Source organism: Callithrix jacchus, chromosome 6 (genome assembly GCF_049354715.1).
Source record: "Callithrix jacchus isolate 240 chromosome 6, calJac240_pri, whole genome shotgun sequence".
In the NCBI taxonomy this organism is placed as follows: domain Eukaryota; kingdom Metazoa; phylum Chordata; class Mammalia; order Primates; family Cebidae; genus Callithrix; species Callithrix jacchus.
Genome location: NC_133507.1, coordinates 19292498 through 19304776, shown reverse-complemented (window position 1 = coordinate 19304776; position 12279 = coordinate 19292498). Strand labels below are relative to the sequence as shown.

Here is a 12279-nt window from a genome sequence, read left to right as displayed (position 1 = left end):
CAAGACCCCCACCTCTACCAAAAAAAAAGGAAAAGAAAAAATGATTGCCAGGTGCACCTGTAGTCCCAACTACTCAGGTGGCTGAGGTGGGAGGATCACTTGGGCCCAGAAGTTTCAGTGAGCAATACAGTGAGATCCCATCTCTAGAAAACTTTTTAAAAAATAAGAATTCTGAGGCCGGGCATGATGGCTCATCCCTATAATCCCAGCACTTTGGGAAGCCGAGGCGGGTGGATCACAAGGTCAAGAGATCAAGACCGTCCTGGTCAACAACGTGAAACCCCGTCTCTACTAAAAATACAAAAATTAGCTGGGCATGGTGGTGCGCACCTGTAGTCCCAGCTACTCTGGAGGCTGAGGCAGGAGAATTGCTTGAACCCAGAAGGTGGAGGTTGCAGTGAGCCGAGATCGTGCCATTGCACTCCAGTCTAGGTAACAACAGCGAAACTCTGTCTCAAAAAAAAAAGAATTCTTGCATACTTTCATTTTAATGTATTCTATCCCAAGAATGTAGCACACATTTTTAATCAGGTAGGTATTTGTTTCTAATTGTTCATTATCTTAAGTAATGCAGAGATGCATCCTTGTCAATAAACCTTTATACACTTCAATTACTTCCTTCTGCCCCTTAAATTATTCCTTCCTCCTTATGGTCATCCAATTAGTAGCAATATGTACTGTGTTTATAGCTAAGGCCATGAACCTGTACAAACCGCTTTTAAAATCCTCCCAATCCTCTTAGTAGCTCCGCCTTTCAAACAGTGCTGGAGTGGGGACAAGCCTTGCTAAGGATACGAAGAGCACAGCTAAGTTAGAGGTCTCGCTTAAGGTCACCTAGCCCCTGCAAGCTATGCCTGACAAGCCGCTATGTTAAAAATCAGCACTTCTGGCCGGGTGCGGTGGCTCAAGCTTGTAATCCCAGCACTTTGGGAGGCCGAGTCAGGTGGATCACGAGGTCAAGAGATCGAGACCATCCTGGTCAACATGGTGAAACCCCGTCTCTACTAAAAGTACAAAAAATTAGCTGGGCATGGTGGCGCGTGCCTGTAATCCCAGCTACTCAGGAGGCTGAGGCAGGAGAATTGCCTGAACCCAGGAGGCAGAGGTTGCAGTAAGACAAGATCCATCTCAAAAATAATAATATATGTATATATAAATATAATATGTGTAATATATATATATTTGGAAAAAATAGATTTTAAACACCCCAGGATAGCTTTTTTTTTTTCTGAGATGGAGTCTTGTTCTGTCACCCAGGCTGGAGTGCAATGGTGTGATCTCGGCTTACTGCAACCTCTGCCTACTGGGTTCAAGCAATTCTCCTGCCTCAGTCTCCCAAGTAGGTGGATTACAGGTTTGTGCCAGAATGCCACACTAATCGTTTTTAGTAGAGGCGAGGTTCTATAAATAAAGGTTCTAAACTATAAATAGATTATAGTTAATCTATTTTTAGTAGAGGCGAGGTTCTCCACGTTGGCCAGGCTGGTCTCAGAACTCCTGACAAGCCATCTGACCACCTTGACCTCCCAAAGTTTGGAATTACAGGCGTGAGCCACTGCACCTGGCCATAAACATCCCTGGAGGTTTTACAGAGTTCATCCCTGCCCCGAGGTCACAGACATTCTTCAGCATTGTATGTAAGTCTGTATTCCATATGAAGTCTTTTCCATGTGATGATAAAAATAACTCAATGTTATTTTTTCCATAAAATGAACCACTTTTCCCAATGCCATGTTTCAGTGATTCTCAAACAGGTATGTATCAAAATCACCAGAAAGCTGGTTAAATTAACAGATTGTGGGGCCCCACCCAGCTGACTTGGTAGGTCTGGAATGGGACCTAAAAATTGGCATATCTAATCAATTCCCACATTACTAGGAGATTGTCACTGCTGCTCGTAGGTAAAGCAAGCACACTTTGTTTTTTTATTTGTTTTGAGATGGAGTTTCCCTCTCCTTGCCCAGGCTTCTCAGTTCACGGCAACCTCTGCCTCCTGTGTTCAAGCAATTCTCCTGTCTCAGCCTTCCAAGTAGCTGGGATTACAGGCACGTACCACCACACCTGGCGAATTTTGTATTTTTAGTAGAGACGGGGGTTTCTCTATGTTGGTCAGGCTAGTCTCGAACTCCCGACCTCAGGTGATCTGCCGGCCTTAGCATCCCAAAGTGCTGTGAGTCTAGGCATGAGCCACCATGCACGGCCTTTTATTTATTTATTTATTTATTTATTTATTTGAGAGGGAGTTTCACTCTGTCACCCAAGCTGGAGTGCAATGGCGAGATCTTGGCTCACTGCAACCCCTGTCTCCCAGGTTCAAGCGATTCTGCTGCCTCAGCCTCCTGAGTAGCTGGGATTGCAGGCGCCCGCCACCACACCTGGTTAATTGTTGTATTTTTTTTTTTTTTTTTTTTTAAGATGGGGTTTCACCATGTTGGTCAGGCTGGTTTTGAATTCCCGACCTCGGGTGATCCACCTGCCTTGGCCTCCAAAGTGCTTGGATTATAGGCATGAGCCACTATGCCTGGACTAATTGTTGTATTTTTTTAAATTAATTTATTATTATTATTTTTTTGAGACGGAGTTTTGCTCTTGTTACCCAGGCTGGAGTGCCTGGCTCGATCTCAGCTCACCGCAACCTCCGCCTCCTGGGTTCAGGCAATTCTCCTGCCTCAGCCTCCTGAGTAGCTGGGATTACAAGCACGTGCCACCATGCCCAGCTAATTTTTGTATTTTTAGTAGAGACGGGGTTTCACCATGTTGACCAGGATGGTCTCGATCTCTTGACCTCGTGATCCACCTGCCTCGGCCTCCCAAAGTGCTGGGATTACAGGCATGAGCCATTGCGCCCAGCTTGTTGTATTTTTAGTAGAGATGAGGTTTCACCACCTTGGCCATGGCTGGTCTGGAATTCCTGACCTCAGGTAATCCACCCAAAGTGCTGGGATTACAGGCAGGAGCCACCACGCCTGGCCTCACTGACTCTGACTTCTTTCTCTCCCAGACTGCCTGTCTTTCCTTGCTTCTGCTCCATCCTGCATCTCACTCCTGTCTTCCTCTCCTTCCCCAGGACCTGAGGCATCCCTACACTCCTCTTGAATAATCTTCCTCCATCCTCTGATAAAAGCCCTGAGGTTATCACAAACTGCTAGAAGAAAACAGAAGAAAACGCTGAGGCTGTCCACCCACCTCTGGCTACATCCCTGTCACTAGAGGGCATGTGGCTCCCAGTTCTCCACCTAGAGCTCCAGTCATTGTCTTTGGTGACAAGTCCTGCATCTACTTTCTTTTTTTTTTTTTTGACACGGAGTCTCATTCTGTCACCCAGGCTGGAGTGCAGCGACGTGATCTCAGCTCACCGCAACCTCCACCTCCAGGGTTCAAGTGATTCTCTTGCCTCAGCCTCCCAAGTAGCTGGGATTACACAGGCCTGCCACCATGCCCAGCTAATTTTTATATTTTTAGTAGAGACAGGGTTTCACCATGTTGGTCAGGCTGGTGTCAATCTCCTGACCTTAGGCCACCCGCCCCCAAAGTGCAGGGATTACAGGCGTGAGCCACTGTGCCCAGCCGCGTCTGCTTTCTTACATCCTGGATGACCTCCCTGACCCCACTTCAACTGCATTCCCATTTTACCAGTGGTAATGGCTTCATCGGCAAATTCAGGCGTCCCGCCCTTTAAGTCCCACCTCTTTTTCTTCCAACTTTCTGGTTTGACACAATCCCTCAGACCATCCCTGGACTTCAGCAGCCTCTCCAGGTAGCTGATGTTCCACCTTCTCCCAATCTGCCAGCTGTTCTCCCTGCCCACTCCCTTCTCACCCACTTAGAGACCATTCCAACAACCTATGGCCTGAATTCCCTAACGCTCCTTGCAGTCATTTTTGCTGTGTGGGAAAGTTCCAGATGTTAGCTGGGGTTGGTGGCGTGAGCCTGTAGTCCCAGCTACTAGGGAGGCTGAGGCAGAACAATCACTTGAACCCAGGAGGTGGAGGTTGCAGTGAGCGGAGATCACACTACTGTACTCCAGTCTGGGCGACAGAGTGTGACTCCATCTAAAAAAAAAAAAAAGAAAGAAAGAAAGCTCTAGATGAGCTTTGTGACCCACTTTCTTAGCACCTCTTCCTCAACAGTGGCTAGAGAGAGTCACTTAGGGTGAAGGGTTCCACTGGAAATCCAGGTCATCAGCCTCAGATGGGCCCTCAGCACCACCCAGGCTGCCCTCCTTTCTCTGGCCACCTCTCTACACTGCTCTCTTAAAAAATATATATATAACAAAACATTTGCAGGATAAAGTCCACTGCTTACTCTGTCAGAGAAGCCGTCCTGGTCTGGTGGCCCAAACCCTTGTCCTCAGTAGAGCCTCTGCTCTGGGCAAAGGGAGCTGCCTCCTTTCAGCTCCTCCCCTCCCTCCAGGACCTCTATCTCACCCATCCCCTGCCCCTCACTCCCCTGACAGCCTCCAGTCCCAGAAACAGGAGATCAGAAAAAATGACCCAGGAGGTCTCTGGGCTCAAAGTCTCCTCCCTGCCCCCAGGAATGTTCTACCTCCCCAGCCAACAAAATAGGACAAACAAACCTTTCCAGTTCCCTGGAAACTGCCCTCTTCTTTTTCTTGTGAAGGGTTTTGTAGAAAGGGTTAAACCGTTTACAGAAAGTGAGAAGGCTCCCTCCAGCCCTCCCTGACAACTTCTGAGATGCTCTGCAAAAGGTCAGATGTTTCCAGAAACTCAACAGACAGCCAGTGTCTGTTTAAATGGAAAGATAGCGAGTTCCCAGCAGCCTTCGTGGGCAGTTCTTGCCTGGTTCTGCAGGCACCCGGCCAGATGCCCAGCCACAGAGCACCCCTACCCTCACCCTCTTTGTGGCCATGGGGCAGGCTGGAGTGCTCTTAACCCAGCCTGAAATCCTGCCGGCCAGGGAAGGCTGGCATCTGACAAATGGGGCACATACACCAACTGTTTGGGCATGGAGACGTGCCAGGAATGATGGGGGAGGGGAAACTTCCTATGGATACTGAATATTTTCAGCTGGAAGGGACTGTATCCTGACTGTCCTTTTAGAGATGAGGCTCAGAAAAGTGTAACTCTGGTGTAGTGGAGAAAATCCTTACTCAGGCCACGCGCAGTGGCTCACACCTGTAATCCCACCACTTTCGGAGGCTGACGCAGGCAAATCACTTGAGGTCAGGAGTTTAGACCAGCCTGGCCAACACAGCGAGACTCTGTCTTTACTGAAAATACAAAAATTAGCCGCTCATGGTGGTGGGCACCTGTAATCCCAGCTGCTCGGGAGGTGGAGGTAGGAGAATTGCTTGAATCTGGGAGGTGGAGGTTGCAGTGAGCCGAGATCACACCACTGTACTTCTGCCTGGGCGATAGAGTGAGACTCCATTTCAAAAAACAAACAAACAAAGAAAAGAAAAAGGAAAAAAAAAATCTAGCCCTGGCACTAAGAACTATGGGATCTTGAGCACAGCATGGGCGGTCTCTACACATGGGTTATCTATCTGTAAAAAGTGGATGCAAGGCTGGGTGTGGTGGCTCACGCCTGTAATCCAAGCACTTTGGAGGCCAAGGTGGGTGGATCACCTAAGGTCGGGAGTTCAAGACCAGCCTGACCAACATGGTGAAAACCCATCTTTATTTAAAAAAAAAAAAAAAAAGGTGGATGCAAATACCTCCCCCTCCAGGTGGCTTGCCCAAGGTCACACTCAGCAGAAACCAAGGCTTCCTGATCCCAGCCTCATGCCCAGTCACCTCTGACAGCAGATGACCTTGAGCATCAATAGTATAGATAATAAGAAGTGGACCAGGTGCATTGGCTCAAATCCTGACGCCTTCGGAGGCCAAAGGGGAGGATGGCTTGAGTCCAGGAGTTCAAGACCAGCCTGGGCAACATAGTGAGAGCTCATCTCTACAAAAAAAATAAAAAAATTAGCTGGGCATGTTGGCACATTCCTGAAGTCCCAGCTACTCGGGAGGCTGAGGTGGCAGGATGGCTTGAGCCTGCAAGGTTGAGGTAGCAGTGAGCCATGATTGCACTACTGCATTCCAGCCTGGGCAGCAAAGCAAGACCCTGCCTCAAAAAAAAAAAAAAAAAAAAAAGTGTCTGAAGACATATTTAAATAATTTTTGTCTTTATTACTTAATCATGTTCTTTGTAGAAAAATTCGAAAATTATGCCAGGTGAGGTGGCTCACATCTGTAATCCCAGCACTTTGGGAGGCCGAGGCGGGCAAATCACAAGGTCAGGAGTTTGAGACCAGCCTGGCAAACACAGTGAAACCATCTCTACCAAAAATACAAAAATTAGCTGGGCATTTTTTTTTTAATTTTAGGTGGCAAGCGCCTGTAATCCCAGCTACTCGGGAGGCTGAGGCAAGAGAATCGCTTGAACCAAGGAGGCTGAGGTGGCAGTGAGCCAAGATTGTGCCATTGCACTCCAGCCTGGGCAACAAGAGTGAAACTTAATCTCAATAATAATAATAGTAGTAGATAAGCACACAAATAGAAGTGTAATATACACACACTGCTATGCAATGTTCTTCTTCTTTTTTTTTTTTTTGAGATGGAGTTTCGCTCTTGTTACCCAGGCTGGAGTGCAATGGCACAATCTCGGCTCACCGCAACCTCTGCCTCCTGGGTTCAAGCAATTCTCCTGCCTCAGCCTCCCGAGTAGCCAGGGCTATAGGTGCGTGCCACCATGCCCAGCTAATTTTTGTATTTTTAGTAGAGACAGTGATTCACCTTGTTGACCAGGATAGTCTCGATCTCTTGACCTCGTGATCCACCCGCCTCAGCCTCCCAAAGTGCTGGGATTATAGGCGTGAGCCACTGTGCCCAGCCAGCAATGTTCCTCTTAACTGACCCTTTGTTTTTGTTTTCGGTTTTTGGGTTTTTTAGGGACCAGATTTCACACTGTCACCTAGACTGGAGAGCAGTGGTGTGATCATAGCTCACTGCAGGCTTGAACCCCTGGGCTCAATGATTCTCCTGCCTCAGCCTCCCAAACTGTTAGGATTAGAGGTTTGAGCCACTGTGCCCAGCCAAACTGACCCTTTCTATGTCACCTTACATACCTCTACTTCATTCTTTTAAATAGCTGCATGGTAATCTATTCTTTGGATATACCACAATGTATTTTATACACACACACATGCACACACACACACTTTTTTTTAGAGACAGAGTCTTGCTAAGTTGCATAGTCTGGAGTACGGCGGCTATTCACAGAACCATCCTGCTCCTAATCAGCACCAGAGTTTTGGCTTGTGCTGTTTCACACCTGGGCTGGTTCACCTCTCCTTAGACCTAACATGGTGGTCCCTCAGCTCCCAGGAGCTCACCATATTGATGCCCAACTTAGTATGGACACAGTATAAGCATCATACACTACAGCCCAGAACTCCTGGACTCAAGTGATCCTTCCACCTCACCCTCCTGAGTAGCTGATTACCAGGTGGCCACCACCACAATGTATCATAATGGATCACTATTGACAGACGTATAGGTTATTCACAAAACAAATGCTCTAAATCACAGCTAAACTACAGCTGACGATTGCAAAATTTATGGGAGAGTGCTGATATTTATTTTCCCTCCTTTGGTTCATTCTGGCAGTTTACAGCCTAATCTTAGCACTCAGGTAGGGCTGTGCAAACCTCCGTGGATGGATGACTAAGCCAGACATGCATGCACCCTTTCCAGGATCTACGGCTGGGGAGGCTTGTGAGTGCCTGCAGAAATGCCTGTGTGAAGGCTGGGGGGCGGGCAGGAAGAACAGGGCTGGGAAGCACGTACACATTCAATTCTGGGCTGACTGACCCTGACTCAAGGGTTCAGGCAGAGAAGTTAGTGGCCTGGAAACTCCAGAGGACTCAACCAGGTCTGACTCACGACAATTATCCACAAACGAGTCATATCACTGGTTGGTTTTCCTCCAGAGCTGCCACACAGTCTTTGGAAAGGGCCTGTGACATGAATCATTAGGATCCTGAGAAAGATGAGAGTTGTACAAAGAGACGGCTGAGAGGTGTATCATTTCCGTGTCATTCACTGGAAGACGTCTGCTTAGCCCTCATTACCTTGATATTTTGAGTGCCCGCCAAGTAGAGGGTCCATTCATGGCTGACACAGATTCCACCTGCATCCCCAGAATGATCGACTGAAAGTGTCAGAAACATGTATCAACACTTCTTCCCTTTTTTTTTTGAGATGGAGTCTCGCTCTTGTGGCCCAGGCTGGAGTGCAATGGCGCGATCTCAGCTCACTGCAACCTCTGCCTCCACGATTCTCCTGCCTTAGCCTCCCGAGTAGCTGAGATTACAGGCTCTCCCCACCATACCTGGCTAATTTTGTATTTTTAGTAGAGACAGAATTTCCCCATGTTGGTCAGGCCAGTCTCAAACTTCCGATCTCAGGTGATCTGCCCACCTCAGGCTCCCAAAGTGCTGAGATTACAGGCATGAGCCACCATGCCCAACCCTCATTCTTTTTTTTTTTTAAGATGGGGTTTCACCATATTGGTCAGGCTGGTGTCGAACTCCTGACCTCAGGTGATCCGCCCACTCTGCCTCCCAAAGTACTGGGATTACAGGCGTGAACCACCGCACCAGCTACCCTCATTCTTTTATTTCTATTCAGTGGCCTTCCTTCCTTCCTGTTTCATGAGATTGGGTCTTACTATGTTGCCCAGGCTGAAGTGTGATGGTTATTCACATACATAATCATGGCTTATTGCAGCCTCCAATTCCTGGCCTCAAGCAATCCTCCCACCTCAGCTTCCTGTGTTGCTGGGACTACAGGCCCATGTCACCATGCTTGGCCTATTCAGTAGCTTTTTTCAATATTTTTTCTTTACTTTTTTTTTTTTTGAAACAGAGCCTTGCTCTGTCACCCAGGCTAGAGTGCAGTGGTGTGATCTTGGCTCACTGCAACTTCTGCCTCCCCATTCAAGAGATTCTCCTGCCTCAGCCTCCACAGTAGCTGGGACTACAGGCACCTGCCACCATGCTTGGCCAAGTTTTATGTTTTTAGTAGAGATGGGGTTTCACCATATTGGCCAGGCTGGTCTCGAACTCCTGGCCTTGCAAACCAGCCACCTTGGTCTCCCAAAGTGCTGGGATTACAGCTGTGAGCCACCGTGCCCAGTCTCAATTCTTTTTTAAAATGATAATGGCTTTATTGGCCAGGTGCAATGGCTCAGCAGCTACTCAGGAGGCTGAAGTGAGAGAATCCCTTGAACCAGGGAGTCAGAGGTTGCAGTGAGCTGAGATCCCACCATTGCACTCCAGCCTGGGAAACGAGTGAAACTCCATGTCAAAATTAAAAAAAAAAAAAGAAAATAGCTTTATTACCTTTTTCTGATTATAAAGGAAATGCTTGCCTATTATAAAATAAAATTTCAGACAAGTATAATCAAGGGAGTGGGCCGGGTACAGTGGCTCATGCCTGTAATCCCAGCACTTTGGGAGGCAGAGGCGAGCAGATGACCTGTGGTTGGGAGTTTGAGACCAGCCTGACCAACATGGAGAAACCCCATCTCTACTAAAAATACAAAATTAGCCAGGCATAGTGACTCATGCCTGTAATCCCAGCACTTTGGGAAGGAGAAGTGGGCAGACCATGAGGTCAGTAGTTCAAGAACAGCTGGGCCGACATGGTGAAACCCCATCTCAATAAAATAAATAAATAAATAAAATATAAAAGAAAAATACGAAATTAGCTGGGTGTGGTGGTGCATGCCTGAAAGCCCAGCTACTTGGGAGGCTGAGAAAGAAGAATTGCTCGAACCTGGGAGGCGGAGGTTACTGTGAGCCAAGCTTGCACCATTGCACTCTAGGCTGGACAACAGGAGTGAAACTTCATCTAAAGAAAAAAAAAAAAAAAGAGAGAAGGGAGTGAAAAAGTCACCCATCAGGTGATTCCCAGAGATGCTGCTACTGGCATTTTGGAGCACATCCTTCCAGACTTTTTCCGTGTGTCTGCACACAACAGAGATACATGTTTGTAAAGTTACCAATAAGATAAGTACAGATTTCTGCCCTCATTTGGAGGAGCTGTCCCGTATTCCATCACAAGGTTTCTTCTCATGCTCTCATCTCCTCTCTCACCGGCTGAAGATCTAACAGAAGGCCATGGCAAGGACTTAATAATTTTTTTTAAGACAGGGTCTGTCTCTGTTGCCCAGGCTGGAGTGTAGTGATGTGATTTTGGCTCACTGCAGCCTTGACCTCCCAAGCTCAAACCATCCTCCCACCTCAGCCTCCCAAGTAGCTGGGATCATAGGTGTGCACCACCACACCCAACTAATTTTTGTATTTTTGGTAGAGATAGGGTTTTGCTATGTTGCCTAGGCTGGTCTCAAAGTCCTGGGCTCAAGCAGTCCTCCCACTTTGACCTCTCAAAGTGCTGGGATTACAGGCATGAGCCAACATGCCTGGCCTCCTGGCCAATAAGCTTTTTTTTTTTTGAGACAGAGTTTTGCTCTTGTTACCCAGGCTGGAGTGCAATGTCACGATCTCGGCTCACCACAACCTCCGCCTCCTGGGTTCAGGCAATTCTCCTGCCTCAGCCTCCTGAACAGGCACATGCCACCATGCCCAGCTAATTTTTTGTATTTTTAGTAGAGATGGGGTTTCACCATGTTGACCAGGATGGTCTTGATCTCTTGACCTCGTGATCCACCCGCCTCAGCCTCCCAAAGTGCTGGGATTACAGGCTTGAGCCACCGTGCCCGGCCTTTTTTTTTTTTTTTTTTAATTGAGATGAACTCTTACTCTGTCACCCAGGCTGGAGTGCAATGGTGTGATCTTAGCTCACTGCAACCTCCACCTCCTGGGTTCAAGTCATTCTCCTGCCTCAGCCTCCCAAGTAGCTGGGATTATGGGCACACGCCACCACACCTGGCTAATTTTTGTATTTTTAGTAGAAATGGGGTTTCATCCTCTTGGTCAGGCTTGTCTTGAACTCCTGACCTCAGGTAATCCACCTGCCTGGACTCCCAAAGTGCTGGGTTACAGGCATGAGCCACCGTGCCTGGCCCAGAGAAGCTTTTAATGAGCTTAATAAAGGCATCTAAAGATGGTGTTATGGTTTTAACAATTTAGCTGTGAAGAACTCCATCCTCCATGCAACTGGAAGTGAGTTCACATGCATATGAGTCTGGTGGGAGGAACGTGTGCTTGGCACCAGACCAGCTAAATTCTAGACTTCCCTTTGCCATTTTCCTATATGAGCCAGCCAGTCCCCTCACCTCTCTGAACCTCATCTGCAGTTGAATATACATGAAACTGGGTGTGAAGTATATGTACTGTGTAGAATAGGAAGTACTATGTGCTAGGTACTATATAGAGGCATCGCTGGGATTCTGTGGCAGAATAGGGCTGAGACTTTGGTTTCTCAGTGCAGGAAGAAGGTAAGAATAGTTTCCCTGGAAGAGACCTAAAGGTAAGTCTCATCACACATATCCAACAGCCCTAGAAACATCGAGAGCTCAAAAGCACTTCAGAGATCAGAGCAGAACCGGCTCATGCAGTAATTGTAAACACATGTACCTGGACAACATGGCCTAATTGAGAGATGGGATCGATGTGTGCATGTTCGGCATTCTATGTCTGGCTTGAGGTCCTGAAGCTTCCTGAGACTCATAGTTCTCTTCCCGGTTCTGCCCCAGTGAGGCATATGGCCTTAGGCATGCTCCTGAAGCCTCTGGGCACGCTGATTTTCTCATCTGTGAAACGGAGTTTATGACCCTGCTGTACCTGTCTCACAGAGTTACTGGGAGGTGCAAATGAGGCCCCACATGTGAAAGTGTTTTGGAAGGGGATAGTGTTTCTCACCCACAAAGCTGCCTCATGGCAGTGCCAGGCCACTGCCCCAGGGCACAGAGAAATGATGGGCACAGGTGGCCCAGACCCTACTTCAAGGTGGGTCTTCCGGGGTTGGAAGTCTACAGAGAGTCCGTGAGTGCCTACTGTGCCAAGCACTGCTCTGGCACTTCTGGGGAGATACAGGGAAAAAGAACAGACAGGTTCCCTGTCTTCACAGAGCTTAGCTTCTGGTGGAGGGAGGTAGACATAGGGCAGGGTGCAGTGGCTGATGCCTATAATCCCAGCACTTTGGGAGGCCCGGTGGGTGGATCACCAGGTCAGGAGTTCAACATCAGCCTGACTAACATAGTGAAACCCTGCCTCTACTAAAAATATGGTATGTGCCTGTAATCCCAGCTACTCAGGAGGCCAAGGCAGGAGAATCGTGTGAACCCAGGAGGTGGAGGTTG

General features: G+C 48.0%; 1 protein-coding gene across 2 annotated transcripts in view; it reads right to left on the bottom strand.

Moving 5' to 3' along the window:
* The window catches only part of SEMA4B (semaphorin 4B), a 65053-nt gene that overhangs the window by 48034 nt on the left and 4740 nt on the right, over positions 1 to 12279 (bottom strand). The gene's annotated exons all lie outside the window — the stretch shown is intronic.